The sequence below is a fragment of the Platalea leucorodia genome, assembly GCF_965183815.1.
Source record: "Platalea leucorodia genome assembly, chromosome: 2".
Classification (NCBI taxonomy): domain Eukaryota; kingdom Metazoa; phylum Chordata; class Aves; order Pelecaniformes; family Threskiornithidae; genus Platalea; species Platalea leucorodia.
This window is the reverse complement of record NC_138824.1, coordinates 41,535,680-41,544,087: the sequence shown is the minus strand read 5'-3', so window position 1 is coordinate 41,544,087 and position 8,408 is coordinate 41,535,680.

Sequence of the window (8,408 nt, the reverse complement as noted above, 5' to 3'; positions counted from 1 at the left end):
GATTAAATGCTTCCAAGTGACGGATGGGGCTAGCTGAGGAATACCTATGTAGTTGTTCCATAGAGAAAGTATAGGGCACTGACCCATCACAGATCAAAGTGGGATAAAAACCACTTTTATCAACTGAATGGAGATTTTCACTCCTGTTCGAAGACTTAGATTCAAGGCCAAATACTTAAAGGGGAAGAAAACTGAAGGCTCACAACTCCACTGGTTCTCTTGTAGTAGCATAGGTATGTGTACAGAAAGAGTCCTGCTATACCATCTGTAAAAAATATGTGTCTCTAGGGCTAGCAGAGACAGCTTCTTCATTCACTTAAATGTAATCATGTTAATAAGAATTTCATAGTTTCCGGATTAAAAAAATTCTTATTTCTGTCAGTAATGAACAGCATATTATTGTGCTGAATACAACTGGCTACTCTGTATAGTATAGTATACCCTGAAGTCCTCTGGCACTCATGTTGTAAGAAACAAATCCTCTTCAATAAAATTCCCTGCATTTCTCAGTCAAGAATCAGCTGAACAGTAATGTAAGCCAAGCAATAGCTGAAGTTCATCTTTGAAATGACTGGTGTTCAGTATATGAAGTTTACTAAATTGTGCAGGTGTTTTGGGGGATTGACAGCAGTGCAGCAGTGGGAAAAAAAAGGCTTTGTAATTACTACTCCTCACTGGTATGGTAATAGCATAGGCAGGGTGGATCTGGTTTTACAGTGACTGACATACTTTGTAATGCTTGAAAGTAAAAGACCTCCCAATTACAGAAATGAGATAAACTTACCACTTTTGTATTACGCCTTTATGTGTCTTCTAGCATCACATGCATTTCATCTGGCTTTCAGTCCAAGAAAACCTGTAGGTTTCTTTTTTTGTTACACAAATTTACTCTCTTCAGTGACAAACAGCTACATAGATACATATTATATAGAAAAAGAATGCCTAAACAGGACTCTCAATAAACTCGAGTTACTGTTTTCCAAAATGTCATATCTTGGAAACAAGCATCCTCTCCTCATTGCAGGCCTGAGGTTTGCAAGCATGGATATAACCTAATCAGCCAGAAGGCCTTCAGTCTATCCAAGCTTTAGAAAGATAAAGGGGAAAGACAGAGATATGAAAGGGAATCTAAGCACTGATCCTTGTAAATACATCTGAAAATAACAACTTTCTGGCATATGTCAGAACAAACTTTGCCAGGAAAAAAACGTATGATGCTCCCAAGCAATTCCTAACTGCTTTTTTTTCTGATTCTGAGGTCTTCTCCCTGGGAGGGAGGATTTTCTTGCTCACACAACTCAGGTCTGCCTAAGCCCAGTTGCTGGGCAGAGGGAGAACAGTGGTCTGTGGACCACTGCGGCACCCTCCTGCCTCTGTTAGGACTGAAAGTAATCTAATCTACCTGTCTAGACAAGGCTTTGCTCTGGTCTGATCCCTCTCTTTAGTGTTGCTTGTGACATCCAGAAATTTGACAAGGAAAGCAATTATTGATCAGTCTGAGGTGTGTTTTGCTGTGATAATTGTCTAAGCATGACTGAGTGATGCCCCTATAGATAGGTGCTTACTTATTTCCTGAGGCATGTCGTCCTCAGAGCGACAGAAACATTGATAAGGAAGAGGACAAAATGACTAACTTTGATGGAGTTCGTGTTGAAACATCTGCTGCTTGTCAACATGGGAGGCAGAAGCAGTGATTTATTAGTAGTAAAAAAGGAAAACCAATGAAACTCTCTGACTTATTCTTCCCCTAAACTATTTTCTGACTATGAACGCCCAGTAAGTTCCCATGAAGAGAAAGTACTGCCCCATCTGTATATTTTTACTTTGCTTATATTATAACTTACTACATACATGATAACATATTATTTACTTTAAGACTTTGAGTAACTTCCACCTAAGGAACCTGGCCAATAAGTCACTGAATGGAACAGTGAAAATCTATGGAGAAGTCAAATTGTGGATTTAGGGTCTTTTAGATTTTTTTTCTCTTGTCCAGAATCTAAATATTTTTAGGATACTGAACAGAATGTAAATGAATACGAAGATATTTCATGACATTTCCTATTCCCTGAATGCATACCAAACACAGGCCTGTAATTTTCCCCCATTGCTTTAATGAGACGAATTTCATTTGGATCAATCCTTTCTTTCAGGCTCCGCTCTGCATGGGCACTCTGCAGAATTCTGGTTTCCACATCAAGAGGAGCTCAGAGAGAAATCAGCCTCCAGAAAGCCAAAATTACATCAAAGTACTTCCCCAGAACATGGTGGCATGTACAAAGTTGGGGTACTGCCACCCATAGGAGGAAGACACGCACCATCTCTTTTTTTGGCTCTCAAGCCCTGAAGAACGAAGGTTCTTTGAGAGTCACAGCCATGCCACTGGGGCACAGAAAAGGGATGCAGTTCAGGAATATGCACTCTTCCGTTTAGTGCATATGCATGGTAAATAGATGGGCATAATCTGCTCAATGAAAGGGTGTAGCTGTTACAGTATTTCTACCATCATATTGCAAAACGTACCACCCCCAAAAGATAAAACCTTGAAACCTCAGATCCCTTGGTTTAACTGGAATGTTAAGAAAAGCAAAGTGTTAGAAATAGGAAGCAATCATAACAGCACAATGCTTTTAAACAGAAATTAGTCTTCTGTCTGCCTGCCTATCTGTAATTTAAAGAATGAAGCTATGTCTATGTCAAACGAGTATTTTTTCCCCAGAGCACATAGAGTTTAATCAAGCTTCACTACCTTAGTAACCTTTTGTAAATGGTGAGGCATGACTGACATCAGAGTAGGACTGAAAAACAGAAGATATTTAGGTTCAAATCTGGATGTAAAGATGTCAATCTCACTAATGCAAGTTAGTGTGAGTATATATATTGATTTAAATTGAGCATTTTCTATTTTCTGTGCAAGCAAGGAGCAGGTCAGAAGTTGAAAGCAGAAAAACAAAGTAAATGCCTGAAGGAGGTCTCATTCCATGCTTTGGGTCTCATTCTGATCCTGTCAACATTGCATCAGCATAACTCCATCAATCAGATTTACATTACTGTTTTGATGGAAATAAAAATGCTTTAGTAACGCTTTCTTCAGACATTGTTTTGTCCGAAAACCTTTAGACTCCCTTTCTTTTTCTGTTTTTTTCCTTCTCCTATTTTTAAACAATAAAGCATCAATAAGACAACAGGTAATTTGCAGGTCTTGGAATATTTTCACCTTACGCAAAAGCACACTGTTTGGAATCTGCTTCTGTATTCTGATTCATCAGCTACTTCCATTGTAATAAATAACATGAGGGTAGCAAAGAATAAAATATTTTTTTTTCTTTTTGTGCCACATGTAATTATATCTCTTTTAAGTGGTCCAATAACTGCATTTTAAACGACACTTGTTTATTATTCTCTTTTTGCCATATCCAAATTGATTTTCATTGTTTTACTAAATAGTTAATAAAGCCCTGTGAGGGAGAAAAAAAACCCAACACTTTCAAGCAAACAATTCAAGTCTGTATGTTAATCTGTACCTTTAAGTAAACAGCAATAATTAATGGGAGTTCGGCACCTTGCTGTATTGTACAGTGACAGGGATTAAACACTGGAACTGCAAAATGCCAGTTTTCAGCTTGTGCATTTGTAGACCCTTCAGAGCCATGAACTGACATTTGCAATCTTTGTCAGTCAAAAAAAAAATGGCAAATTCAGTTAAATTTAGTTCTGCCATTCAAATGGAATAAAGGTCGTCACGTGCCCCTTTTGTGATTTTATTATCCAGGGACTGAGTTTATTTTCCTGATGGAAAACATATTAATAGGGCCCAATTCTGCAACTATTGCCCCATCTCAGCAGCTTGATCGGCTTAAATTATTCATCATTAACTGACTTAGCTATTGCTGTTTATTTAAGAGTACAGTACTGAAGTGTTTGCTTAAGTGTTTTTCCTTTTCCAATTAAATAAATTTTGAAATTATAAAAATGACTGTGTTAAATAAATATAATTTATAATTCAATTACCTGGCTTTTTGAAATTCCGTAGTTACGTATGGTTTACATTACACAAAATATTTGTATTGACTTCATTTGAACTACTCATGTAAATAAAGACTTCAGGTTCAATCCCTACACCCAACAAGAGAAGGCAACTCTGAAGCAAGCTCCTGAAATCCAAACCATTAGGTATATAATGTCTGGATAAAAGCAGCATGCTTGTAAGGATAAAGATGCTTGTAAGGATATGCAGAAAACAGGCTCCACAATCCTCTCCATACGCTGCTCCTGCCTTTGTGGCATTCTCCTCTCTCATCTTCATAGACTCCCTGAAGTTTTGGGGGTTAGGAGCACAGCAGATGATATGCATCACTTTTTGGCCCAGTACTTCTTGTAAGAACTGGATTTCCTGAGGTTACCATGAGACCGAACTGTGGCAGAAGCCCGAGTCAAGGACAGAGCAATGCCAGTGCTAGTTTGAGCAGAGAAAATGTCTGCCCTGTGGAGGTGGACTACTTCATGGATTAAACACTATTCATAGCAGGTGGGGTCCTCACTTCTTACCTGCTACACTGAACTCCAAGCCTCTTCCCTTTCCAGGGACAACAACATCAGGAACACCCTGAAAGATCTTGGCAGAACGGGCAATTTGGCCTTGAATATTTCCTATTGGAGATGGGATCGGGGCTGTATTTGCTAATGATTTAAGCAGCATTTAAGAAACAAGGCCTCCAGGGATAATATTAAGGATTGCTAAATAGCTAGCACATAACCTGCTATTTGAACACACAAGAAAATATTTATAACACATTTTTTTGCTATGCTGGACTGAAGGGGACATACTATAGGTACACTATATGTCAGGTTCCACTGTTGGCGGTGGGATGGCGTGAAGTAAAAGAGCTTGTTCATTAGCATATGAATCAGGTCTCCATAGAAAGTGGTAGAACTGCAGGAGAGGAAAAGCCATTTTGCTTTAATAATAACAGCCTGTAAGAGGCAATCCCATGTACAAAATGATCAAGTGACCAGAGCCAGTTCAGTGAAGAATGATAGCATTTTATGCTCAACACTTCAAGATTAAAGTCTTTAGTTAGCTAAGCATAATGTGAATCACTTTCATGTATAATGTATTGTGTGAGCCTGTAGCCAGTATGATACAATGTAAGCAATTCCATTTAGTGCAATTTGACTATAGCTAGTACAGAATAATTGGAGTCAGTTTCTAGCATGTTAGAATTTAAGTCAAATATGATATGGAAAAGAATTTGATACATAATAATATGGAGGCGAAGATAACAAGCAATGATGTGGATGTATAGTTAATATGCTATAATACAGAAGTCATTTTAATAGGTTATGATGTGATTAGGAGCCCAGTGTTCTTATATGCGGACAAAAGCCTAATACATCATGGTAAAGAAAGGAGACTATTACGGAAAAGTATAAATAATAGTACACAGCTGCATTTGAGGAGAGCATAACATCAAATACTGTAGTTTTCTGAAATACAAGAGCACGCGAATAAACATTTACTGGAGGATAAAACATGTCTACTCAAGTGAACGTGGGAAATGGTTCAGAGCAGTTCCTCGCATTTCAGAGGCGGCGTAATGCTGCACTGGGCGATTCTGACTCCTGCTCAGGAACTCAGCCCTTTCTATTCATTTTCTCCCATTATTAGAAGCAATTGTGACAGTTCTAGCCCCTTTGGTACTCTGGGCCTCACTTTTACAATCTGTTGTGCAAACACTACGGTCTAAAGACCTGCCTCTTCCATGAGGTTAATAATGTATGGTTAGTTAAAGAACTACAGCACTTGAAAGCGAGCACATAAACATTAACATGACAGAACCGTGCGTAAACATCTTTGGCTTTCTAAAATAACTTCAGAAAACGGCAAAAATATTCTTTTACTGTGACTTGTGACTGTGTTCGGTTTAATTCCAACAGCCACTAGTTCATTGAAATTTGACTTTTTTTTTCTCTTCCTAACTTTTCATGAGGCTAACCCTGTGTACATGAGAAGAGCTCATTTATGAGCATGTGCTAATCAGTTCTGACTACAAGTTAAAGTCATCCCTGAGCAAACAGAAAACTATTCAGCTTAGCAATAAAGTTAAATAATTATTACCAGGCTATGTGATGTGACTACAATGTGACATTGAAATGACTATGGTGTGATTAGAATAAGAATGTTATATGTCTGTGATGTTACTAGAATGAGGCTATAAAACGTCTGTGATGCCATACTGCTGTGATATGAGTAGCGTCAGGAAAAATGTGTGCATTATTAACGCGTACATAAACACGCCGTATTTCAGAAGCAGACTGCATTACACAGAATGCTAGTAGTTCTAATTATCTTCTTTATTAATGGCTGTTCTGCTTTGTATTTTAAAAGATGAAAGAATTGCATACTTAATTCATTCACAGAATTCTTTTTCTAAGTGGTTTGGCAGTAAGGTTGCTCCTTCATGTCACTTGCTTGACTTTCAATGCTGGGGCTCTAGCCATCCTTCCTGTATTACATAATGAACATTTTTCTTAAACTATTATTAGATTCAGTTCCGTTTGCTACCATTACTTGATGTCATCAAAACCAGGATCAATCTTTTTCTGCATGTATCTGTAACAGGAGTCTTTTGGACACAAATACAAAGCACAGCAAAACTAAGTGTTTAATCTTTACCTATCATGGGACTACAGGATGTGCAATGTTCACATATGCAGTGTCTGCATCCGTATGACTAGCAAGGATATGTACATTTATCAGTATGTACCACACAAAACCAAGCCATGCAAATTACTGACCTCTGACAGATACAAGCAGCTTCCACCATTAGTTAACAGTGCATCATAAGTGCACACGCATACGGGAGTCTAAAGGTAGGAACCTGCATCCAAAAATGTAAAATCTTCAAGGTAGGAACTTGGATCTTTAGCTGGCCAATGCTATCAAATGAAAATGTGTAAATTATTTAGATATAGTACCGTGTACAGAAAAAGTCAAATGCTGATGTTATCTTTGTTTTTTGCATGCATATGTATTTCAAAGACTTCACCAGAAACAGCAGCCAGTGTGGCCACCACGTACACGGGCATACTAAATTGGATAGGTACTGTGTCATACCGCTCGCAAGTTCAAGCCGAGAAAAGCAAGCAATAAAAGCACAGTCAAATGAAGGTTCATTCATGCTTCAGAAAATGTTGAAAAAGGCACTACATATAATGCACTATATATAATGCACTATAATCATCTTCTTGTCACACTTTTGAGGTCACTCATATCCTAATACATTGGCATTTTATTACACTGTCTTCCAGGCATGCGACGCTTCTTTGTGGCTAGCTGGATAATTTACCTGTGTCATGTACGGGGAAGGCGAAATGATCACTTTTATTATTTATCAAACCACAGAGAGAAATGTTTTCCAGTTCAATGTTTAAGCAGACAAAACCCAAACCAGCAGAGCAGCTCTCTCCTTCCTTCGGCAAGTATCTCGGCTGACCCTTCGGGAAGGGGAAGGAGAAAGGTGTGCAGGCGTAAATGGGAGCCGAGACAGGGCTGGAGTCAGAGCAGCGTGAATTATAGATGAAAAGGCATGTATTAAATATAAAGCCGAACCGCGCGGAGGAGGGCCGGGCAGGGTGCTTCCTCCGGCGCTGCGCGGCGCCGGCCGGCGGCCCCGCGGCAGGCCGCGGAAGCTGCGCGGCCACTCGCGCTCCGCGCCGGACCCGTAACCGCACCGCGGGCGGCGGCGCTTCCCGCTCCCCCGCGCAAGGGGGACGGAGCGCGCTCTGAGCGCCCCCCCCGCAAAAAAAAAAAAAAAAAACCAACCAAAAAGCACACTACCAACCCAAACTCACACCAAATCCTTATTTTTCCGGATTACCCCGGGGCTACACGCAACCCGTTGATCCTTTCTGCCCCACTCCGCGCCCACCGGGGCGACCCGACCCCTGCTGCGCTCCCCTTCTGCCCCCCTCCCCGCCCCGGAGCGCTGCGCCCCCTCCCGCGGCGCGGGAGCGACCCCCGCACCGTGCCTGCCTCCGCGTCCCCCGTCCCCCCCCGCCCCACCGCGGCGCGGCTCCGCGCACCCCGCCCCACCCTTCCGCGCGGCGCGGAGGCGCTGCGCCGCCCGGCCGCCCCCGCCGCCCGGCCGGCCCGGGGAGCGACGTGCCCGGCGGCCAATGCCAGGGCCGCGCTCCGCCATCCGCCGCCCCCGCCGGCGCGGGCCAATGCGGTGCGGCGGGAGGGGGGGCTTAGCGCCGCTCACACCCTCCCTCTGGGCTTATTGAGAGTTATATCAAGAATTTCAGTTCAGAGGGAGAGAGAAGGAGAGAGCGTGTGTGAGGGAGAGAGGCTGGGAGGGAGGAGGGAAAGCGCCGTCGCTTCCTCCCGTCACTAAAGCAATAACCTA